General features: G+C 47.2%; 1 long non-coding RNA gene across 1 annotated transcript in view; it reads left to right on the top strand.

The window, feature by feature from the left end:
* Nucleotides 1-330: 330 nt before the first annotated feature.
* The window catches only part of LOC147674100 (uncharacterized), a 42,991-nt gene continuing 17,564 nt past the window's right edge, over nucleotides 331-25,757 (top strand). Inside the window, exon 1 of the long non-coding RNA XR_015302549.1 lies at nucleotides 331-394. This is a non-coding gene — a long non-coding RNA (uncharacterized LOC147674100). The remainder of the gene's footprint in view (nucleotides 395-25,757) is intronic.

Genomic DNA, 25,757 nt, shown 5'->3' with positions numbered 1-25,757 from the left:
AGAGCTGATATTGCCAGTGAATACGTGCTGGTAAAATCATTTCAAATTGGATGCAGCTGCTTTGCGCCTCCTTTTTTACATGCCACATATTACCGCCAGAAAATCAAACTTCCTGGGTCCCTGCCTTGGCGTAGATCACTGTCACACCACATTTTGCAATCGCTCATGAGCTACCAATGAACGATTGCAAAATATATTAATAGCCCGCCCCATCCCTCCTTGACGAATCTTCAAGTGTGTGCCCACCCCACATTCGGACCAATAAGCATTGTTTTTTTTAACGCGGCCCGCCCTGAACTGCGCAGCTGCAGGGCTTCTCATCAGCCGACGACCGAAGAAAGCAGCGTGTTGCGCAGCATGTCTCCTCTAGGATTAATGAAGGCTGTCCGTCCTGGTAAGTGTCAGTGGTTATTTTCACTTTTTATCGTAATTCTAATCATTATGGTCTATATTTATCTAAAACATTCACATGGCTCAATATGCTAAATAATATTTTATAGTGTGGGGCCCACGGCTGCAGCTCTTCCTCCGTAGCGACTGGCTTTTTACTTTTGCAGCAAAATAAATCTTTTTTAAAGTTAAAAGCCAGCAGCAGCGGAGGAAGAGCTGCAGCCGTGGGCCCCACACTATAAAATATTATTTATTTAGCATATTGAGCCATGTGAATGCTTTAGATAAATATAGCTCCGAGCACTGGTAAACGGCTGATGGCAGAGAAACAAGAATACCTGAATGTGCCACTCGACCCCCGCCCAATACACGAGCGTAGCTGAAGTCAGTCTTTGCCCGGCCTATCATTGATTGTTGAGGTGTTATAGTCTAAGGTCAGTGGGGGGTGAGAGTCAAATGCGGCGGGGTGGGGGGCGTGGAAAGGGAATTAGGCTGAAAGCCAGCTCCTCATCGCCGCTGCGGCCGCCAGTTGGCACGGTCATGTGGATGGGATCCTGCCCTGGTGTCACCACTTGACTGCATTTGACAATGCCGCCGAGCCTGCATGATCATAAGTAAGTGCCAGAGTGAGCAGCAGACTGTATTTATCCAAAAGTAATTGCAGTAGTAATTTTGGCAAGTTTGCCTTGAAATTTGGCGGTAGCAAGGAACCGCAAGGGTGCGTATGCCCTGCTCCTCCCTCCCGCTGTGCTGCTGTTTCCTGGCCCTTTCTTTTCCCCGTGGTTTTGCCCAGCTCATCTGATGGAGTCGCTGGAAACGAAAGTTGCCAGTGAGTTCTCAGGAGTACGCGATTTTTAACTGTGCAGCAGGTTCCAGGTGTGTAGAAACCCGTGCAACTCATTAATAATAGCAGGCGGCAGCACACTTGACCCCGGGGTTCCCTAGCTTGAGGCGTGAATTTTGAAAACCTTTGTATTTTAAAGTCCGTTAAAGGGATGCTTATCACTCTGCAGCAATAGAAATGAATGTGTGCTTAGTGCTTCCATTGTCAAAAAACGGAAGGTTCTCGTTCCTGGCTTGTAAATCACGACAGCTGAATTGGTGAAGTGCAGCCATGTTTTCAGAGGTCGGTGTTAATTGTGATGCGCTTTTAAACTATTGAAAAGCAGCCTTTCGCTTCCCCGCATGATAGCGTATTTCACTATTTAATTTTCTCTCGCTTCCTTGCATACAATGTTCATGTTTTTTACGAGCATGTACTTAAAAAAAAGCGTCATGTTTTGAAGCCATTCTGATCATTGAACCAAACACAGTGTTGAACAAACTTCGATTAAATAACTTTAAGCAGAACATGTTTGAATGAAAATATTGCAAACTTTTGTTGTACACACTTCTCCTAGATAAACAGATGCAATACCATGCTGTTAAACTTGAAAGGCACTCTAGCCCTTCACGAAAGTGCATTTTAGCTAATGTATAGCACAGTATATTCGCCACCCTCAACCTGTACCCCAGCCCGGACCCCAGTAATTGTTGCTGTCTCCTGACAACAATAAAACTCCTCATGAACACCTGCTCTGAGTCCGGGACTAGAGGCTGAGCAGGTGGTGTTTAGGGCATGCACACCTGTCGCATACATGCATGGCAGTACCACCATGACCAGTTCTGCACTGAGAACTGTTTATCAGCTGAGAGTCGGGGAGGCATTTTTTCAATTCTCGCCTAGGGCGGCAAATCACCTAGAAACGGCCCTGTTTCTGCCCTGAGCGTGGGTAGGATGTTAAGGACAGGGGGATACTCTGGAGGACCTCGGATAATCGCAGTTTGGTTTCTTCTGTGCTGCAGTTCTGCAGAAATGTTGTATTTGCTGGGGTTGCTGCTGTGTAGGAGATGTGTGAACTCACAGAGTGGGTGAGATGCCCAAGGGAGTACTTTTGTTTTTTGTCCATATCTGAGCGAGAAACGCGAGTTCTTGGGGAGTGGAGAGTGCAGAGGGAGTGGAGAGTGCAGGGGGAGTGGAGAGTGGAGAGTGCAGAGGGAGTGGAGAGTGCAGGGGGAGTGGAGAGTGCAGGGGGAGTGGAGAGTGCAGGGGGAGTGGAGAGTGGAGAGTGCAGAGGGAGTGGAGAGTGCAGAGGGAGTGGAGAGTGCAGAGGGAGTGGAGAGTGCAGAGGGAGTGGAGAGTGCAGAGGGAGTGGAGAGTGCAGAGGGAGTGGAGAGTGCAGAGGGAGTGGAGAGTGCAGAGGGAGTGGAGAGTGCAGAGGGAGTGGAGAGTGCAGAGGGAGTGAAGAGTGCAGAGGGAGTGGAGAGTGCAGAGGGAGTGGAGAGTGCAGAGGGAGTGGAGAGTGCAGAGGGAGTGGAGAGTGCAGAGGGAGTGGAGAGTGGAGAGTGCAGAGGGAGTGGAGAGTGCAGGGAGAGTGCAGAGGGAGTGGAGAGTGCAGAGAGAGTGCAGAGGGAGTGGAGAGTGCAGAGGGAGTGGAGAGTGCAGGGGGAGTGGAGAGTGGAGAGTGCAGAGGGAGTGGAGAGTGCAGAGGGAGTGGAGAGTGGAGAGTGCAGAGGGAGTGGAGAGTGCAGAGGGAGTGGAGAGTGCAGAGGGAGTGGAGAGTGCAGAGGGAGTGGAGAGTGCAGAGGGAGTGGAGAGTGCAGAGGGAGTGGAGAGTGCAGAGGGAGTGGAGAGTGCAGAGGGAGTGGAGAGTGCAGAGGGAGTGGAGAGTGCAGAGGGAGTGGAGAGTGCAGAGGGAGTGGAGAGTGCAGAGGGAGTGGAGAGTGCAGAGGGAGTGGAGAGTGCAGAGGGAGTGGAGAGTGCAGAGGGAGTGGAGAGTGGAGAGTGCAGAGGGAGTGGAGAGTGCAGAGGGAGTGGAGAGTGCAGAGGGAGTGGAGAGTGCAGAGGGAGTGGAGAGTGGAGAGTGCAGAGGGAGTGGAGAGTGCAGAGGGAGTGGAGAGTGGAGAGTGCAGAGGGAGTGGAGAGTGCAGAGGGAGTGGAGAGTGCAGAGGGAGTGGAGAGTGCAGAGGGAGTGGAGAGTGCAGAGGGAGTGGAGAGTGCAGAGTGCAGAGGGAGTGGAGAGTGCAGAGGGAGTGGAGAGTGCAGAGGGAGTGGAGAGTGCAGAGGGAGTGGAGAGTGCAGAGTGCAGAGGGAGTGGAGAGTGCAGAGTGCAGAGGGAGTGGAGAGTGCAGAGGGAGTGGAGAGTGCAGAGGGAGTGGAGAGTGCAGAGGGAGTGGAGAGTGCAGAGGGAGTGGAGAGTGCAGAGGGAGTGGAGAGTGCAGAGGGAGTTGAGAGTGCAGAGTGCTTGAGAGTGCAGAGTGAGTAGGGAGTGCTTGAGAGTGCAGAGTGAGTAGGGAGTGCTTGAGAGTGCAGAGTGAGTAGGGAGTGCTTGAGAGTGCAGAGTGAGTAGGGAGTGCTTGAGAGTGCAGAGTGAGTAGGGAGTGCTTGAGAGTGCAGAGTGAGTAGGGAGTGCTTGAGAGTGCAGAGTGAGTAGGGAGTGCTAGGGAGTGCTAGGGAGTGCAGAGTGATTAGGGAGTGCTAGGGAGTGCTAGAGAGTGCAGAGTGATTGCAGAAATTAAGCTAATGGCAATGTAAATGACAATGCCATTTATTTATCTGTTTTCAAAACCAACACAAATACAAATTTTGTCATTTACAATGCCAATAACTAACTTTTCCAAAGGCGAAACCATTGCATTGTAAATGCTTGTTTTTTTACACGTCTTGGACAAACGGGTGGAACGTGGAACACTGAAATAACCAGATAAGTTACAGAACCGAAAGGAAAGAGGTGATGGATGCCGCGTTGTGTACAGCCATAGCCAAATATAGCAGTACTATACTGAGAAGAGAGGTTGTGGTCTAACTGCTAGACTGCCGACTTTGGAGTTGGGAAGGCAAGGTTCGCGCCTCGGGTCAACATCACATCCTGTGATTCTGGGCAATAAGGTTCGCGCCTCGGGTCAACATCACATCCTGTGATTCTGGGCAATTCACCTAATCTCCCCGTGCCTAGCATTTTTTTTTAAATAAATGTCTTTATGTAATGTAACTGGTGCTTATGTAAAGCGCTCCAATACCATCGGGCCGAGTTCGCGCTATATACATCTGCAAAAATGAAATGAGACTGCTTTATTCCCTAACAGGGAGTCTAGATCATAAGCGTAAATAATGGCCATTACTGCCTGATCCAATGGCCAGCAGAAACATTGTATGCTGCCACCGACCAGAAGGGCAGGCCAGAGTATAGGCGTGGCATTCAGTGAGGGCAGAGAGGAAAGCTTTGGTGGCAGTGCTTAAATTGAATGAGTGCTGGCGCCCAAAGCTCTGCCCTGAAAACGGCGGCCTGTACTTAAATGTCGGTGCGCCGATTACCACAGCTGCATCATTTTGAATTCACCTCTCGTCTCTTTAATCCACTACCAGACACTCACTGTCCATTTTCTCACTTGTTTTTCTCTGTTTTGGCGGGTTTTCCCTATTTGTTTCCCTCATCCTTCCAGGTCCGGTTTTTTTCTTATCTCTCTCTTTAGCAGAAAAAGAAGTGCCGGTTGCCCCAACATAATTACGATTAATACCCCCTACCTCACCATGCCTCTCCCGATAACTGGCAGCTCAAATTCAGCACTGTTTAATGATAATGACTGTTACTAGGAAAAAGCAGAGCGGTGGCACCACATATCCAATAGACATGAGTTTTTTTTTTATAAGGCACTACTTACAAATATACCTCTATATAATTTGATGACTGCCTGTCTAATAATATAGAATATTAGCCACTGATCACTTCTTCAGTTTTAATAGGCCTTTTACGGTTAGGCCTTTCCTTTGTAGGTCGCCTGAGTCAGTGCGCATGCGCTGCTCTGGCGATCTGCTGTAGTGGAGTATGGAAGAGAAGCCCCGCCCACTTTCTGCCCATGCTTGTCATTGGCTTGTACCATTGTCCTTTGTAAATGCAGGCTTCTGATTGGTTAATAGGCTTGCTAGTACCTCCTTTGTACAGCCTTGTCTTCATTTGTAACCTTCCATGGCTACCGGCCCCTTTATTTCACTTGTTACACGGTATGTGCTATTTAGCCTGGAAGCACTATTTTCCAAACAGCAGTTCATGGAGTCAGTGCAGCCTAGTAGCACAAGCAAATGCAAGACTCCCAAAGCAGGTCAGTTGTGTTGACAGCAGTGTGTCTGTGTTGCTGGGGGTCTGGGTGGGTGGTTCTGAGGCAGAGGGAAATGGAGATACACGCAGACAACCGTCGAGCTGGTTGGGTGGGGGCTTGCAAGGTAGAGGGAATCTCTGGGCCTTGACAAGCAATAGCAAGGCCTTCCTGCTTGAGTGAGGAATCGCTAGTAGAAAGAGGCCTTGCTTCTCGAGGGAAGCTGTGTTCAGTGATCTCTTCCACTCTGGTGCCTCACAGTGGACAGGGCGGTATTATTGTAGTGCACGGTCCGATTAAGAGCAGTTCATGTTATCTTTGTCCCTCCTTTTATTTTGCAAAACTAATATTTATAAAGTGTTCCCATCCACGAGAAACCTATATCCCCAAGAGTGAGCTGTTGCCACCATGTGATTTTACAACCATCCAGCGAGTTACACGTGTGTGTATTTTTTCTCTCCGTCCCGATAAAGTTAATAAGGCGCAATACGTGGCATTATCATAGGTTATTTTTGTTTGCATGTATCAATCCTGATAAAAATCTTATTTTGTAATACCACTTCCAAAATTGAAAGGGCATGCACTTTCATAGTCTGTTTTTGTTGTGCATTTTTCACAGCATATGTAAACAACTTCAGGGTTGTCTGGTGGGAATTAGTAAACTATACTTATCAGGGGAGGGGGGAAGGATCACTTGTCCTGCATAACTCTGGGTATGCTGTGACTGTTCCGAATCGTCCCAATATTAACCCTCATGCACGTGCTGGTAAAGGTGTGGTATAAAGCGGTATATCTTTTTGTCCGCCGTCCCTCGCACATGAGTGCATAATCATTGGGTTGTTTTTTGTCATGCAACCTCCATCCAGGAGGCATTACCCATTGTTAAAAACAGTAGTGATTAGTGATTGTGAAAAAGTGATGGCTAAAATTGTCTCTCTTAATCAGAAAAATTATTTATAAAGCTATGTTCCATTGAATTCTCTTATCACCACTAGAGACGTGAGAGGTCTCTAGTTCAGTCCACGGTCCTGAAGAAAGCCCACATGACCTAGTAGGCATACAGAAGGGCTGAAACATGTCGACCTTGTATTTCACTTAGTGTGTACGAGTCATAATAACTCGTGTTCACCTCCTTAATTTTTTAGTCATTGTCTCCATATACAGAACGAATAAATAATTTTTCTGATTAAGAGAGACAATTTTAGCCATCACTTTTTCACAATCACTAATCACTACTGTTTTTAACAATGGGTAATGCCTCCTGGATGGAGGTTGCATGACAAAAAACAACCCAATGATTATGCACTCACGTGCGAGGGACGGCGCACAAAAAGATATACCGCTTTATACCACACCTTTACCAGCACGTGCATGAGGGTTAATATTGGGACGATTCGGAACAGTCACAGCATACCCAGAGTTATGCAGGACAAGTGATCCTTCCCCCCTCCCCTGATAAGTATAGATAACCAAAGGAAATTGGTAGGATCACAAATTCCTTCTTCCCCCCACATTGATATAGGGAATTAGTAAACACCACAAACATAAACCTACTCACACAAGTGCAATCGTGGGTCTTGCTTTATTTGGTATCGCAGTAAGGGTACGTCCACCCCCGTAGCTGACAAACCTCCCCTGGAGGTATATGTTGTCCGTTTCACCTGTTATCGTCTAGATATGCCGACTTTATTGTGAGTCAGTCAGTTGGCAAACAACAGCTGAATGAGTTCTCAAATGCTGTGCTGGTGCAGCACCCAGAAGTAGACAAATAGTCGCTAAATACGCATATGCCTTTATGTGCGATTCTGTGGTTAATTTAAAAAATAATTTTAGATTCCTGGGCCACTGCTGTGTGTTTAGAAATATATCGCTATAAATAGGCAAGTGAGGCAGGGCATTGCTCTTCCTGTGTGTTGGTGCTGATCCAGTTTCCGTGTGTTCACGCCGATCGCTGATCTTGCAAGCTAGCGTTCAAGCTAGGAAGATGCCGAACTGTTGCCTCACGGTTCCTGGCTCACAGCTTTTGGCCTCCGCTGATTTTTTTGTCTCCATACGACCCAGTGGTTGGTGCACAGAAGAGCCCTCGGTCAAGGGGGACTTGCGGAGGAGCCCTTAGCTGATGTTCTCTGTTAGATCTGGGGGTCTCTAGTTGGCAATGCTATTCGCGATGCGATGATCCGGTTGCAATGTGAGAAGATGGCGCCCTTGATGCGGCGATGCGATAACAATGCGTAGACGCCCTGGCTTCCTTGCAATGACTCTGTACTTTGGAGCCGCGACAGGCCCTGCAACATGCTTCTCTGGTGATGAGATGGCGACTCTCTCGATGGCGTCACACTTCTCCGGTGATGCAACAGCAGGCAGCTTCGATGAACACACGCTTCCAGCGAGATGCAGCGAAGGCTCGCTTCTCCGGCGATGCAACAATTTCAGCTGCGGCGGCGACACGCTTCCTCTCGATGTGTTGCGCTTTCAGCTCCCAGAAACACACAAATGTCTGGAGTTGAGAATTCCCATTAAGGAAATTCAGAGGGGAGCTGGAGATAAAGTCTTTTGTCCCTGAGACTTCGGCAGGAGGCAAGCACAGTTCAAGCCCTTGGAGAATATTCTGTAGATGATGAAAGTCCTTAAAAAGTTCCTTCTCCTTTCCTTGGTAATGAAGCAACCACTACAGGCCAGCCCAGCAAACAGCACATTGGCAGAGGGGCAGTAAAACTCCTGCAGCTTCCTTGGTTCTTCTCCTTGGAAAAAGGTTTGTTGTTCCAGAAGTGATCAAATTTCTTGGGATTAGGGTCTCAAAATGTAGACCTCAAAACCCTTTGTTCTCTGAAGGCAGAGAGGCCTCTGCCTAGTCCAAACCAGTTCATGAGCACTTTGTTTATATGACTCGCTTCTTCCTTTCACTGTGCAGGGCAGAGACATCAGCCGCCCCACAGGAGGTGGAGCCAGCACAGGGGAAGGAAGATACAGCTCTGGAGCACTTTGTTGACATGATTCCTCCTCTCCTTTCACAGTGCAGGGTAGATAAATCAGACAAGCCACAGGAGGTGGAGCCAGCATTGTAGAGGGAAGGCCCAGCCCTATTCAGGTCCCAGGTGCAACTCCTCCCTCCCATCTAGATGCAGATCTCTCTATTCACCACTGGGCTGCTCCAGCCTGTCTCCTGGAATCCCCCAGCCCTGTCACTCACAAATCCAGACAAGGAATACACAACCTAGCAGAGGCAGGCCTGGACAGTTAGGCAAGAAAATATCTACTTTCTAAAAGTGGTATTTTCAAACACAGAATATTAAAACCAACTTTACTAAAATATGTATTTTATCATTCTGAGTTCAGGCATGCTAAATTCGAATTTCTACCATGTTCCCTGAGTCAGTTAGGATTATAAGAATGTAATAATCTAACTGCCCATTCTAGCCTATGGAGAACAGGTAGCCTTCAATAGTGAAAAACGAAAATGGCTGTAGTTCACTATAAGGACATGCTACACACACCAGAGCATGTCCTACCTTATACTTACAATGCACCCTGCCCTTGGGCCTACCATAGGGGTGTCTAATATAAAGCAAAGGGAAGGTTTAGGGACTGGCAAATGGGTGCACTTGTCCAAGTCAACATGGCAGTGCTAGACTGCACATAGGCCTTGCAATGGCAGGCCTGAGACACACTTTAAAGCTGCTTCTGTGGGTGGCACACACCAGTGCTGTAAGCCTACCAGCAGCATTTGATTTACAAGCCCTGGGCACACATGGTGCACTGTACTAGGGGCTGACAGGTAACTCAAATAACCCAATAATGGAATCACCAATTAGTACATTAAATTAACTGATTGAACAAGCTTTATTCGAGATATTTTCTCATAAAAGCACAGCATAAAATCAAACATAACAGATAAAAACAGATCATTTAACATATACATATTCTTATAAAACAGTTTGTGCAAGCTCATACAATACCAAAATATAAAAATACACATATATAACCAATTACATTGGAATTTGTAAAAGGAGAAGAAAAAATATAGACCAGGTTAACTATGCCCACCCATCAACCGCCGCCTGATTGCCCAAGCCCACCCCAGATATTTGGCTACCCAGAGAAGTATCGACTCCTGGGTAGATGTACATAGGATTCTCATTGCCACTGCACTGTGTCGTGTCCCAAGATTTTTACATACTGGGGTAAGCCATGCCCTCCTTGGTGACGAATAGGCTTTGCAGACAAATAAAAAGTGGCCTAGGCTTTCAACAGCTGCTTCACACGCTGGACAAAACATAGTGGTCGGCCTCTGCCATCCCGCAGTTATTTTTTTTAGCGGGAGGGATCCAGATCTTAACTGGAAGACTAACTTCCTGTCCAGTGGGACTGTGATGCTGTCCCAGTAGTTTTATAAGATAGGGCAGATTTTAACTTCCAAGAAGCGACCCGCCATAGAGTCAGATCTAGTGCCTCTCAGAAGGCTGTTATCCACCCAATCCCAATATTGGGACTTGAGGGCTTCCTTACTTGGGAAGACTTCCCCCTGCGGGTTGGTCCAAAGATTCGAAAGACCCAAATTAATTAGCATGGCCCTTAGATTTTTTAGCCACTTTATCTTGTGAAAATTGTCTTCCTTGATTATTGCCAGGAAACCATCAGCATAATGCCTAATCTCTGGGGTTGTCCAAAGACGTCTCCAATAGAGAACAGGGCGCAGTCGCGCTCTATCACTAATTGACCGTCTACCCAGCTCCAGGAACAGTGGTATTAAGGGGGTACTCAGTGGGAGACCTGTGATTCCTCTGAGGAACCTGTTTTCAGATATCTGTAAGGTCGATAGGTTCTCCCAAGCCCATAACTCTGCACCTTATAAGGCCGCACCTAGGACCTTTGCATCATATACTATAATGACAGGTTTAATGGGTTTAGTCTTGGATTTTCTGTGTTCCCCCCGCAGTGCCCCTGATGATAGTTGGTGTTTTAGTGCCGTTTTTCCCAGGTGATGAGACCAACCCGAGCCCTCTGCTATTTGGACCCCTAAGTACGTAAACTCCCTAACCACCTCTAGCTTGGTGTTATTCAGAGATACGCTGGGATGAATTTTACGGCATGGGGAAAAGACCATTAATTTTGTCTTACCCACATTTACTTCTAAACCGTGCTCATTGCAAAAAACATCAAATATGTTTAATGCACGTTGTAGCCCTGCAGGAGTCTTTGACATGATTAAGGTGTCGTCAGCGAACATCAGGATCGGGACCCTGACACCCGCTAACGAAGGTGCATCTATACTCACATCTAACATTCGCTTGACAATCCCATTAATGAATAATGAGAAAAGTAGGGGTGCCATGGCGCAGCCTTGGCGGACCCCCCTTTCCACCAGGAAGTCCGATGTTGACTCACCATTCCCTCCCCACTGAACTCTTGCGAAATTGCATTCATGCAGTCGCATGATTAGGGTAAGCAATTCAACCGGAATGCCTAGCTTTTGCAGGACCAGCCATAACTTGTACCTGGGGACCAAGTCAAAGGCTGCCCGCAGGTCGACAAATGCGACATACAGGCAGCCCCTGCCAAGCAAAACCGTCCTCCACCCCAGTATAGTGAAACGGAAGACCTGATCAATTGTGCTGGTGGCCCGCCTAAATCCTGCCTGAGAGGGGGAAAGAGCGTTGTTATCATCCACCCAATCCATAAGCTGATTTACAACCATTTTCCCCATTACTTTTTGTATGGTTGCTATCAGACTTATGGGCCTGTAGTTGGCTGGGAGAGACCGATCTCCTTTTTTGTAGATGGGTATGATGATTGCACCTTGCCAAAGCTCAGGGACCACCCCACCCTTGGCGAGAGCATTTCCCAGCAAAAAAATATACCTCGCCCATCTCTTCATGTCGTGCTTAAAGACGTCCGAGGGTATCCCGTCTAGCCCCGGTGCCCTCCCACATTGGACATTGCTAATTGCGTTCTCAACTTCTTTGAGGGAAAACAAATTGTCAGTAGCAAAGACTGGCAGTGTGACCTGCCCCATCCCAGGATACTTTACTTCTGCGTATTGTGGTCTGAAGTACTCAACCCAGGCTTCTTCGGCTACATTATTATCGGGCCTTGCGGGGGTACCTCCTCTACCCCACTTAATAATTTTCCAAAAAAGCCTAGAGTCCTTACTACTAGAAGCCTCCTTTAACTCTGCCCAATGGTCTTCATCCCATTTCCTCTTTGCCTGGGAAATAGCTATTTTATACGATTTCCTAGCCGCTCTAATTACAGCACTGTCTCTTTCTCTAATGGCTTGGCCCAATGTCAATCGGGCAGATCTACACTGGCAATTAAACCACCTAGCAACTTCCGGGGGTTTTTTCCCTTTATTATTTTTTGACTGTATGAAACATGGTTTAAAGAGGGAAAATAGCTTATTATGGATGTCTGTAATATCCCTGGACCCGGGGGTTATAGATTCTACCGCTTCCATAGTGGAAATTGCCTTATCCACCTCAAGATTAATGAAGGTCATTGTTCCTTCATTTGCCAATACCCTTGGCCATTTTAGCCTTCGTGCGTCATTAGCTATTACTAGGATGTGGTCATTTCTTGTATGCATATTTTGGGATCCAACATTCCACCACCTATGGGTCACACAAAGGGGATTGTGATCACTTTCTAATCTGGGCTTAATGGCCATATCAAGAACTCCCTGCCACAGCGGGAGACTACATATTACATAATCTATTCTACTCCTGCTATGGCCATTATCAAAGGTACAACTGCCCTCCTTGTCCCCTGGTGTTCTCCCATTCAGGGCTCTTAGGCCATACTCCATACAGATGGCATTTAGTAGCAGAATATCCTTCGTCCACCGCTTGACAGGATTTAAACATAAAGATGGTACTCCCCAAAGAGTGTCCTCTTCCTTCCCTAAGGGATCGTTTGTACTGTCAAGAGGTTCGAAGGTCCTGTTTAGATCCCCGGCTACTAATACCCTGCTGTCTTGGGACTTAGTTTCTAGGGAGGCGGACAGCACCTCTAGGGTGGGAGAGTTAGCTGAATTAGTGCCTCTTGCATAGATATTATACAGGTCGATCACATCCCCCTTTTTTGATGAAAATCTTAACAGTTGTAAATCACTAATACCCAAATCCAACACTTTGATAGAAATTTCCAGGTCCTGCTTTATCCATACAGTGAGCCCTCCCATTGGCCGACCCCTACCTCCTCTGAAGGCTGGTATAAAAAAATTTAAGTAGCCACAGAGGAAAACGGGGTCGCAAGCCCAAGTTTCTTGGAAGCAACACACATCAAACCCATTAATAAATTCTACCTAAATTTGTGAGTCTAACTTGCTTCCCAGCCCAGCAATATTCTAAGATAAAAACATACCAAGGCTAAGCTCGCCCCCACTAGGTTTATTATTATTGGAACATGGTTGAGGAATCATTGGGCTTGCAAGGCTATCAGTTACCCTCACAAAACCACCATCGGTGTCATCATCCTCATTTGCTGTAGGTGTGGGTAGTTCCCCTGCTCCGTCATTAACATTTGCTACCCCGCCTCCTTCCACCACAATCAGACTCCCATTTCCTGTGTTCCTAGCATTTGGGATTGGACCAGCATTAACATCATGTTCTTCACAACTCCCTTGTATATTACTATTACTTCCTCCTCTGCTACAACACAAATATTGGGGCGTTTGTCAACATCCCCACCCTTGATCTTGCCATCCAACCGGAGGGTTGTAATTCGGGCCGGTGATATAATTTTGACACTGTGATAGTGGAGCCGGTGTGGGAATCATTGGCCATGAGAGGTTGGGAGGGCTTATGTGTTCATTAAGCAGGCTAATCGATACACTGGTTGGACGAGGATAGAAGAAGGTAAGGTCGATAATTCCAATTCCTCCCTTGTTTATGCCCCATCCCTGTCTAGTTATCCATCCTGCCACCCTTGGATCTTGGAAGTTAACCACAATACAATCCCCACTCAGGCTTTTGGTTGTATAGCCTATCCAGTCTATTCTCCTTACCCCCAGGATTAAACCATCGACGTCTCCTGGTAGAGGCCGATTCACCCTTAACCAGTGCATGATCTTATTTTTAAGCATCTGGAAGGTTTCTCTCTGTCCTACTGGTAGTGGTGGAACATTTATGAGGACTGCTACATAGGGGAACGAATCTGGGGTAAGGTTCATGGGGGGTTTCCTATGTGGTGGCTTTATCAAGGGTGTTGGGGTCGGTTTGGTAACTATAGGAACAGGGCGGGGTGCAGGTTTATTTGCTGCTGACTGGGTATTAGTTAGTGGGGTAGGTGCTGGAGCATTGCCTACTGTAGGACACACGTTACCCCCTGGTCCAGCGGTAGACAGAGGATTTGGTATTGGAGGCGGCTGCTGCGCCTCAGTCGGAGCTGGAATTACAGTGTTAGTGGGATTTACAGCAGGACCTGGTGGTGCTAATTCAACAGGCTTAGAAGGTCTTTTTGCAACCGCTCTACCTGACTTAGGTGGCAGTGGAGAGTTGGTTTGTTGCCTTCGTCCCTTTTCCTGAGTAGCACAATGGGTATTGCTCTGGGACTTACTACTTACATCTACCCTTACGTGAGTTTTTATCAACGCTTTTGTTGAGTAAAAATTGTCTAGCGTTACCTGTTCAAAATGGTCTAGTCGGTCAGAGAGCTTACTAATTCGTTCCTCTATCGGGGAAAGAATTGATCGAAGCAACTTTTCTAAGTCGGGAATCAAGTTTTGGAGGGGTGATAGCTTATCATCAATTGGGAGACCTGTCACTGGGGAATTAATGCTACTGGGATCTGGGCTGTTTAATAAAACAACATCCCCATCCTGTACACTTCCCATACTACAACTTGCTTCAGTGGCAGCCTTTCTAGGACACGTACTTTTATGTACCTTTCTATGTTTTTGTGGGGGTTTAGCAAATTGACATTTACTTGGTACAGTAGTCCTTTTCCTTTTCGATCCGAGCTTGGGTTGGGGCAAGGTAACCTGGCACCTGGTTCTTAAAATATCATGGGATTAATATGACTCACACAAGGAGAAATCAGTTCAGTTACATTGTCCTTGCTTGTTTCCTTGGTGGATACATCATAATGTTCAGTTACAACAGGGAGATTTACTGAGGATAACGGTGTTACCAATGCAGGGTAGATTTGAGCAGGGTGCTTGTCCACAGAGTTTTTAAGTAGTTCAATAGACAATCTGCGCTCAGCGCGCCTCTCTGCAAGTGTTATCTCTTTGTCAATGTTTTGGGATGGGCGGTTAAAGAAGAATTTATCCAGCGGTCCGATTACCAGTGGTCCAGTCTCAACAGGTGGGGTCGTCGGAATAGTACTACTTGGGGAAGCAGACATTATTATTGTGGTCACCAACCTTATTACTAGACAACAATATAAGGCACTTATCTATCACTTATTGCAATATGATCCGTTAAGGGCAATATCAGAGGACTGGCCCAGCCCGGCCTCCTTCAGCCCCTGACGGCCACAGACTGTCCCGCCCTTGTCCCGGGCTTCTCCCGGCACGCTCCCGCTCGCTCCCGCGGAGCGGGGACAATGGTCTGTTTTAAACTCTGTTGGTGCTTGCTAATTGGTTGGCGGACAGGTGTGTAGAATGGGCGCGCAGGGGCTCCTGGACACTGGAGTCCCTGCCTGCGTGCCCGCAGCCCCGCCGGCTCTCCTACCTGCCCGCGCCTCCGGTTCTCAGCTTCCACAGTAACAGCAGCCTCTGGGGCACAAGGCGCTGCGGGACCCGCGAAGCGGGTCCGGCGAGGTCAGACAAGTTCAACAGACCCTGAAGCAGGAATTCCTCTGTGGGGATCGCTTTCTATCCGGTGAGCAGCTTGAGAGTCAAACCAACAGTTAGAGAGGGGTTCCGTAGGTCTGTGCAGGCAACCGGCTTTTCAGGCTAACAGGCGGGGGCGTGGCCAGTGGGGGGAGCAGCCCAGGTGTGTAGAATGGGCGCGCAGGGGCTCCTGGACACTGGAGTCCCTGCCTGCGTGCTCGCAGCCCCGCCGGCTCTCTTACCTGCCCGCGCCTCCGGTTCTCAGCTTCCACAGTGACAGCAGCCTCTGGGGCACAAGGCGCTGCGGAACCCGCGAAGCGGGTCCGGCGAGGTCAGACAAGTTCAACAGACCCTAAAGCAGGAATTCCTCTGTGGGGATCACTTTCTATCCGGTGAGCAGCTTGAGAGTCAAACCAACAGTTAGAGAGGGGTTCCGTAGGTCTGTGCAGGCAACCGGCTTTTCAGGCTAACAGGCGGGGGGCGTGGCCAGCGGGGAGAGCAGCCCAGGTGTGTAGAATGGGCGCGCAGGGGCTCCTGGACACTGGAGTCCCTGCCTGCGTGCTCGCAGCCCCGCCGGCTCTCTTACCTGCCCGCGCCTCCGGTTCTCATCTTCCACAGTGACCGCAGCCTCTGGGGCACAAGGCGCTGCAGGACCCGCGAAGCGGGTCCGGCGAGGTCAGACAAGTTCAACAGACCCTGAAGCAGGAATTCCTCTGTGGGGATCGCTTTCTATCCGGTGAGCAGCTTGAGAGTCAAACAAACAGTTAGAGAGGGGAGCACTTGCACTGTGGCACAGTGCCCAAAGTATAAAACCAGCAAAAACATATCAAAACAGAGGAGGCAATCTGTCAAAATGGAAGGGAGACTCACGCCAAGGATTCCAGGTCTAACATTCTCCCAGATGTTCTTCCAGCAGTAATACTTTCAGCCACCTTTGGGCTTTACGCATCAGCATTTAAGGAGAAAAGATCAAAATAAGGAAAGTTCAAAGAAATGCGTAAAATTGAAATAAGAAAAAGCTTAAGGATAAGCTCAAAGATGGTTAAAAAGTGATGCCCGGGTAGAGGCACAGGCAGGAAGGGGCAAACTGGTAATGCAAGAGAGTGTCCAGGTGTGGCTGAAGGGGGAAAGGTAGCCCAGTACCAGACACCCATCAACGGAATCTAAAAAGGAACTTAAAACAGAAATGGAAATGGGCACCTATCTGAACTGGAGTCCACTTAAAGATGGACCGGTAACCACGCCAGTGCGTCTTCCCACACAGAAAAATTCAAAGTTTCTTTCAAAGAATTACTAATTCTTCACATTCTACAGTTAACCATAAATGCAACTGCAACAGTGAGGAGGAACCAAGGGAAAACCTAGATGCTCTCGATCTTTAAACATGGCAGCCTCACTGAGCCCAGAACCGACCTAGCCTAAGGACTTACAGAGATCAATCTCCCATCCTACATTACAAGTCAGAGATTCACTCAAGCCAGCAGGGGGAGATACCCACATCGTAATAACAGCTCAAGTTCACACACCAGCACAGGGAGTGGGCATTCAGTTAAGCCCGCCAATCTACCCAGAAGTAAAATCCCCGGAGGAGGAGCAGAAGCAAATGACCACACCTGTTTCAGTCAAGGGGTCCTATCACAGGAATTTCTATCAACTCTAGAAGCCCAAGTAGATGCACAAATGGAAGCATCTCTATCTCAAACACCAAGACCAGGCATTATGTGCGTTACAAACGGCAACACTAACTACCACTCGGCGCTCCATTTACATGAAGAGAGTAACAACCAATCCAGTATGGGAAGTCCAGCAGACTATAACCGAGAAGATTTATGTCTATACATACAAGACTCAATTGCCAAAGTTGTACTCTGGCAGTCACTGGAGAGGCTGCAACCTGCCAAATAACGCAGATAAGGGAACCAGCTAATCAGGCAACAACTTCTTGCATCAATGAATGCACGGAGGCAAACGTCCACTTCAGCGCAAGACTAAGGGTCCCATTGGGATGGCTGGCGGATCACCCCCGCCAGGCTGGCGGTAGCCACCGCCAGCCTGGCGGGGGCGATCCGCCCGCCACCCTACCCTTAATCACCCCGCCATATTAGCATGGCGGGGGTGACCACGGAGGACGGAAAGACCATCCCCCGCTTTTCCACCCCGGTCACCTTGCAGCAGGGGCAGAAAAGGTTTATTATGGTGGCGGTGTTCTATTAGACACCGCCAGCCATAATTGCATTGCCTATAACAGATGCCTTTCGTGGCGGCAATGCCTCCATGGAAAATCATGCGGTCTTCACTTCGGGGGCCCCCTGCGGGCCCCCGGAGTAAAGGACAGGTGGGGGGTGCACACGGGGGTACCTGTGGTACCCCCCTGTATTTACACTAGCAAAGCGGCAGGCACCGCTCGGTGCCTGGTGCTTTGTTAATGTAAATGCAAATGTGCATTTTTATCTTTGTGGCAGGCGGTGCTGAGACCACCGCCCGCCAAAATGATAAAAATACAGGATGTGCCCGCCACTGTGAAGGGCACATCCTAATACCCCCCATGGGACCCCGCCCTTATGGCGGGGGGGCCCATCATTAATGACTTCACAATACAAACTAAACCCCCTCAAGGAACACTCCTGTACACAATTGTCAATTCTACAAGGGACGATGAACAGGTGCAGGAAACCTTGCTGAGGAGGAATACAAACACACAAAACCGCCCAAGAAACCATAGCCCATCCCAATCCATGAAACCATCTGTGTAGGAAAATGTTAAATGGAAGTAAAACCAGAAGCCCTCACTAGACACACAAGGAGGGACTAGCTGGGTCCCAGTGTTAAGGGACTGTGAAGAAATAGGCCAGCGAGTAAGCAAAAGCTTAGACCTCCAGTCTCATCCATTAGGGCAAGTTTTACATCGCCACATCAAAGGGGATGGAGAAAAGAAGGAAGAAAAGTCATCTGCCGGCCTAATATGTATACCTTACTAGGTCTCTAGCGGACCGGCCTATGTTCTGAATAGAGGGAATCTATTAAACTTATTCCAACACATACCATCCCTCAGGCTTCTAACTTCAGTGAACCTACACTCAGTAAAATTCGACCATATACCAGCGACTAGGGCACCTGAATCCACTATCACTAGCTGGTATTCAATCGCCTCCAGAGATGCCATTTTCAGAGAAGCCTCCACTTTTGATGAATGGGGCTTAGAATTAGGGCCCACCAGACCAAGGAAATACCCTCATGTCCTAATAGAGGACTACAGATCTACTGCCAGAAAATGTACATAGCAGGGGGCCTGGGGTGCAACCCATTCCTGGCAAGTAAGCACAACACGAGCATCCAATCCATAAAGGATCTACTGTGCTGAAAAAGACAGGACAATAAGCTGGCAACCCATAGCCCAGAATTTCGAGGGGGCTAAAAGATACTCGGCTTTCAAGGACAACTACTTCCTTTACGCTACCTAGCATAAGTGAAATTTCATTCAGGCCAACAATAGTGCCCATTCAGCATGGGAAATCGGTATTAAAAGACCAACTCTCTATCGTCTCCTGGAACGTGCCAGGCTGACCTCAACACTCCGTTATGAACAAGGGCGAGACTTCTTAAACAACAACAACATTATCTCCCTCCAGGAGACTTGGTCACTTACCCCAACAGCAATCTATGGGTACTATGAAAGTTTACTATAAACGTTTTCAACCAGCAACACAAACAAGCTTATTTGGGTGGCCGTCGGGGGCCTTTCGATCTTCTTAATGGCCTAAAAAGCAGCCAGAAGGCTCTCTCATTGGTCCTCATAAACTGCTACTTTAACCCCCGTAAATCGTCAAAAGCGCTCACAATGAGCAATTTGTGCTTGACCATCAAGACAATCATTGAATCTTAACCTGCTCACGAAATCCTGTTGATAGGTAATTTTAACACAAAACATTTGGCCCATCAACATAATGTTGGACAGAATAATAGTGAACACAATGAATTCAACAATCTACTCATCACATATGGTCTCAAATCAGGAGACCAGACTTCGGACGCCTGTCTCACATTCAAGGAAATCTCCACAATTTACTAAATTTTTATGTCAAGTGGCTTGATTAATCATCTTCAGCCCTTTTCCATCGCAAATCGCACAGAGATTGACCACAATCCTCTGGTAATAAATGTGAACTTAAATCATCAGACGGCAGGTACAGGCCAAGAGTTAGGCCACTCCACAGAGGACAAACTAACGAACATGATAACGCTAATAAAATGGCAACCTTTTCACTCGTCCCAGGTGGCGAATTGGCTCATTTAAGTTACCCTCCGATTATATGATCATCTGGTGAATGTTATTTTAACAAATTGGGATTTCATGACTAGAGAGCAGGGAGCACTTCTTCAGGGCCATAAAGGCCTTTCAAAGTGATTTCAACAATTGTCAAGCGACAGAAAAAAAATTCTGTCAAAACAAACTATTAATTTAACATCGGAGAACCTGAGGAATAAATCCCGTCAGTTTGAACTAAACTCAGCACATGGAAACCTACTGGCAGTAAATGACGCACGGAAAGCCCATAAAAAAAACATTTGGGCCATGAAACGCGCTCAGCAAGATGAGGAATGGGATTAAAGAAGGATCTTTAGCTCGGTTCTGTCAGTATGTGAACAGATTAAAATCTCTTAGACCCCTCCGAGGAAAAATGCGGTCTCAGCCCCTGTCTGGGAGAATCATATGAGAACACTGCTCCATACACATATTCCTGATACCCAATATGGCTTCAGTCCCATTGAACACAGGTGAAGGCCAAACCCTGTTTCACAACAAGTACTCCCTTGGTTATCTAACTTGCTGTTACGTGTTGAGATTAACTGGAACAATCTCTAGATTATGAGGAGGTGTTATGCCCTATGTGAAGCTGTTAGCACCACTCATGTGTGGGAAAGGAGGCACGTCCTTTTTTTGTTATATTTTACCTCACACACCCAGGTGGTGTTATGCTTCATCATCAGAACACCCTAATGCCTAGAAATCAGCGTGGCTCGGCCGTCTTTCAAGGAGCACTTATTGAGATAGTTTTGGCCAGGGGGATAAAGATTTAGAAATCAATGTCTTGGATCTGACAGAGATAGTAAAATCAAAGTATAAAGGGTCAGTAGGGATATTATGGTCCTAAGACCCTATTGCCAACATGTTTCTGTCTGCCACTGCCCCATAAAGGGTGCTGGACTTTCTTCAGGGCGTGAAACCCCCTGGAAAATGGGGATAGTAAGAGAAGTTCCCTATACTATTTAGAATAAGGGCAGGTAGCTGCTCTTAAAAGTGACAATTGTCAATCATGATCACTCCATATGTTAGAGGAAGGGAAAAGAAAAAACAAAACATGTACAACCGCTGTTGTATTCAAGTACCATACTGCATTTGTATTTCTATGCATTTGTGCTCATACTACCATGTTCCATATACTAAATTGATGCCATCCGCTGCAAAATGTGCGTGTGTTTCCAGCAGCCTCTATCAAGCTCACACACATTTCTATGGTTTCCAATTTATTCTGGTGGCGGTTATGTACCGCATTCTATCACCTTACACTCATTAGTTCGTGATAGACAAAAGACAGTCGTTCATGCTAAACACACTCATTCCAGCCTGTAAAACTTAAAAAACGCCAAATCTCTCATGCATGAGCTGAATGTGTAGAATCACATCAGCTTTCGCTCAGTGTCTCCTGAATATACATTCCGCTTACCCCGATCATGGGACCTCGCTTAGTACTGGGGTAGCCCTGTAGTCAAACACTGTGGAATCAGGGCTATTTAAGATGTCCATGTGAATTAGTATTGTAGTGATAGCAAGCGTTCATGATCGGAACTGCCACATAGGTAAACCAGAAACAGGCAAGAGAAACGGGAAACAAAAAACCCTAACTCATCCAAGGGATATTACAAGATTAATAAAATATATGAAATCAAGTGGGAGGCCGGGCCCAAATGGCCTCCCTGTGGGGATCTTCCAATCCGCTCCAGAGGGCTGGGCAATGTTTTTGACCCCACTATTTAACATCGCTTATACCCTCGGAAAAAAACCAGAAGCTTGAAGAGATTGTCTCAATCCGAACAACTATTGCTTAATAGCCCTGTTAGATCTGTAAGCTAAAGCATATGCATGCAATCTCTTAAAAAAACTAGAAAATTGGGGCGGAAAAAATGAGTTGCTCCCTTTCTTTAAAACGGGCTTCCGAGGAGGTGCCGCAAAGTCTGACAATATAATAGCATTATCTGCCCTTTGTCACTATGCAACCCAGCGGCATCAACCTCCACTCTTTTGCAGCTTTGTTAATTGAACTGCAGCCTTTGATAAGGTTGATAGACAACTGTTGTGGAAGAAACTAGCGAACTGGGGCATTCCATCCTCACTTTTAACAGCTATAATGTCCCTCTAGTCAGAATCCTGGGTGCAGTTGAAAACAGGCCCCTCGTCTCTCTCGGCCAAAACCTACACTACTGGTGGTTTGAAACAAGATTGTGTGCTTGCTCCCCTCCTTTTTAAACTGTATATTGACGATCTTGGAAAAGCTCTCATCATTAGATGCCTGGCTCCTCCCCGACTAGGAAATCGTCCTCTACATATTCTTAAGTTTGCAGATGACATAGTCATCATGGATCACACCAAAGTAGGCCTCGAACAGGCACTGACCAGTTTTCATGAATACAGTACATCCAACTACCTCACCATCAATCCAGATAAAACCAAGATTTTAGTAATGGGCCGGCTAAAACACAAAAAAGTTATTACATGCACATTTGGCCTCAGGTCAATTACAACAGTGCAGAAATATAAGTACTTAGGTATATGGTTAACAGAAACAGCAAAACCTACCGGTCGCAAAAAGGATTTGACTCAGAAATCGATGGCTATAATGTATGGCTTAACAAAATTGAACAACAAGCTAGATAGCCCGTCAGTAGGGGCAATCAGAAAGGTAATTCAAGCCTCACTTCTTCCAGCACACTTGTACGTGCACCAAGCATTTCCGGACACCTGTTTCGAAGCCTTAGAGCGGGCTCAGTGTGTGGCCTACAAAAGAATCTTTCAACTATCAAAACATCTTTCAAGGGCGAGACTTAGAGTGGAGTTTGGGTTAGTCGAACAATCACTAACCCTCGAGGCTGACTTTTAAAAACATTACATTCAAATCTTAAAATTCCCAGGGGATACTTTAAAAAGCTGCCTCTGAGATATATTTGAGAAAACTGGTTCCCCATGGAACATGCAGCTAACAAAAGCCCTGGATTCCGTTGAAATAAACAAATCAGTACTTGCTCTGCCTTGCATTTCCAATACCACCTGGAAAACGCGTATCAACAAACAAGTCAAACAAGTTTCTTACCAGCAACACCAGGCATCATTAAAAACATCACCTTTCTAAATACCGCTGAATGATTCATATTTAATAAATAAACCCCAGCCTTATCTTACTGTCCTGCTCAACCGTAAGGCCAGAAGAGAAATCATGTACATGCGACTTCTGGCACTTCCAATCACGGACTTCAGCCAAGCTTTGGCAGATCAAAATACGGGAGGAGCATGCCGATTGTGTGAATACAAACGAGAGGCATGGCTGCATCTCCTTTTCTGCTGCCCTACTTAAGCAACTGAAAGGAGGATCCTCCTTAGAGACCTTTGCATTAGAGAAAAAATAACCACCTGCCAGGAAGCCGTTGCTTTGTGCTTTACACTAAAAGAACCTTACATCCTGGATCGTTGTGGAAGATTTGTACGAACTATCAGGGATGCTATATACCCTGGCCTGGACCACCGACATAGCCCTCGAAGTGTTCAAACACTGATACTGGACTATTTTAAATACACGCCTACGAAAGTCTATTCCTCTACACAGTCACCAAGTACTTGATAAAAAAAAAGCAACAGCAAAAAGAAAAGAAATTAAAGCAAGCCTTGAAACCAGCAAGGTGACACTTTCCTATGGGACTACCCAAAAAGTAAAGCCCAATTTACAACATGATAAGAAGCCTCTAGACAAATGCTGGCATTTTAACTGCTGATAGCCAGAAACTGGTCCTTGGATGCTTGATTCCGGTCTGGGAAAGACATGGCTTGGTAGTTCGGACTGGACTGTTCCCATGGGGCACAGGGTCAGAGCTGATTTGCATATAGCCAGTGTCTAACCCAGGGTGGTGTGGAGTGCAAAAAAACGATGGATTTAGGCCCAGATCCTTGAACTAGGGTGAATGTATGACATTGTTCTACATTCTGTCCATCAACTGTGTTTTTTGCAATTTTCACCCCGAGTGTGCTGGGTATACTCAGACGTGAGTCCCAGGCTCTCCACACCACTGGAGTCAAGCTATCCAGGCTGAATGAAGGCTGATAGCCAGAAACCGGTCCTTGGATGCTTGATTCCGGTCTGGGAAAGACATGGCCTGGTAGTTCGGACTGGACTGTTCCCATGGGGCACAGGGTCAGAGCTGATTTGCATATAGCCAGTGTCTAACCCAGGGTGGTGTGGAGTGCAAAAAAACGATGGATTTAGGCCCAGATCCTTGTACTGGGGTGAATGTATGACATTGTTCTACATTCTGTCCATCAACTGTGTTTTTGGCATTTTAACTATTGCACTTTTCCAGATCCTGTTTTACTTCTATGAATTGTGATGTATTTTTCTTTATAATGTTTTATTGTAATGCAATGGTTTTAATCAAGGCACAAGTCCTAAAAAAAGAAGTGGGGGGACGCTGTCACCGGAAATGACATGACAACAGGAAGTGACGCCACGAAAGGTGGCTTGCACCATCGGGCTCATTGCCTCACCTCGCTCACCCCTTAGATGTGATTGCATCTGAGGAGCCAGCGCGTGTTCAGCTTCCTGTGAGCTCTGATCCCATCCCAGAGAGGGCAAAGAGTGAAGTCCAGCTGTTTGGCAGTGGGAACAGCATCCACCCGGTAAAATAGGTGGGGGGACGCCGTCCACCCGTGTGGTACCCCGACTTGAGCCCTGGTTTTAATTAACTTATGCAATCATATAAATAAATACCAAATACTATTGCTCTTCCTATGCCGTATTGGTTGAATCAGACTGCTTAGATATCATTTGACCTTTTGAAACTCTTGTGTCTTTTACCATTTTTCCTCCAATTTATTGAAGAGGTGAAAAAACATGCAGAATGCTGTTGTTATGAAGGCGTTTTTAAGAAAGATAGGTTCTGTTTTGTGGTGATTGGCTTGGGACTACCATTTGAAGAAGCGGTTTTGTGAAATGCTTATATCTTGTTTGATGCCCTAGTGAGTGCTGCGGGAGTATGGCCAGGGACTGTCGGAGTACCCCGCACCCTTTCGTTAACCAACATTATTAACAGGACATGAGAGGGATTTCTTTGGAAGGAGGGGGGTCTTTCGACCCCCCGGGCATTTTTATTAAAACATAAAAAATAAATCAAAATTGAAATAAACAATATTTACACAATTACGCAGAAAAAGTTACAATTGATATATACAGATATCAGATGGCTAACCTTAACATACTTCTAGTACAAGGTATTTCCTATCCGAGACTAACACATCAATCACATACAATATTGGTTTCTGCGTACCTATTTGGGCCTACGGCAAGGTCACTAACTGGTGTCAGATCCTTATCACTAACCCACGCCCTCCTGAAGGAGTGCTCATGCGCAGAAGGCCTGTTTACCGTGGAGGTACACCCCCTCCCCGGTTACCCCCATACGCTCTATTAACCATGCCCTCCTGTCGGAGTGTGCATGCACAGAGGGCCCATTTACCGTGGGGGTACACCCCCTTCCCGGTTACCCCCGTACGCCCTATTAACCACGCAGTTCTGTCGAAGTGTGCATGCGCAGAGGGCCCGCTTACCGTGAGGGTACTTTGGCCCCCCGGTTACCCCCGTACACTCTATTAACTCCATTTAAGGGGGCCCTTGCATCTCTGCGCCATTTACTGGGGTCATTGTGCACGTGCAGGGTGGCAAACCAGCCTAGAGAATGCGTGACTCTCCCCTCCCCCGCACCCATGTAGCCAACAGGCTGTAACTGCCCCTAGAGTTCTAGGAGAGACCACTTGGGGACCCGGGGAGGGTGGGGGCCGGTGCGCCCTGGCATAACTGCTGCAGGCCGATGTCTGCTCCGCCATTCCTGAGGGTCGTGGCACCGGGTAGAAAGGCCTCGGTTTCTACTCATGTGCAAGGGTGGATAGCCTCTAAGAAGGTGTGTGTGTAAGGACCTAGCTGATGCCGTGCAGATAACAAGTACAATCAGTAGTGAGAGACTACGCATGTGTTTGTCAGTAGGGGCTCCTGGCTGGTTTTCAGGTTATTTTTAATCGGTCTCTGGGCATACTTACTCCTCAGGCACTGCACTGTGTTTGCATACGAGCGACTGATACTTGCTCTAATTTGCACAGCAGTAGGAGCTCTTTGTGGCGCAACCTAACTTGTTTTCAGGGTTCTCC

This window comes from Lissotriton vulgaris, chromosome 12, assembly GCF_964263255.1.
Source record: "Lissotriton vulgaris chromosome 12, aLisVul1.2, whole genome shotgun sequence".
NCBI classification, from domain to species: domain Eukaryota; kingdom Metazoa; phylum Chordata; class Amphibia; order Caudata; family Salamandridae; genus Lissotriton; species Lissotriton vulgaris.
The sequence above is the reverse complement of the archived record's forward strand: the minus strand, read 5'-3'. Positions and strand labels throughout refer to the sequence as shown.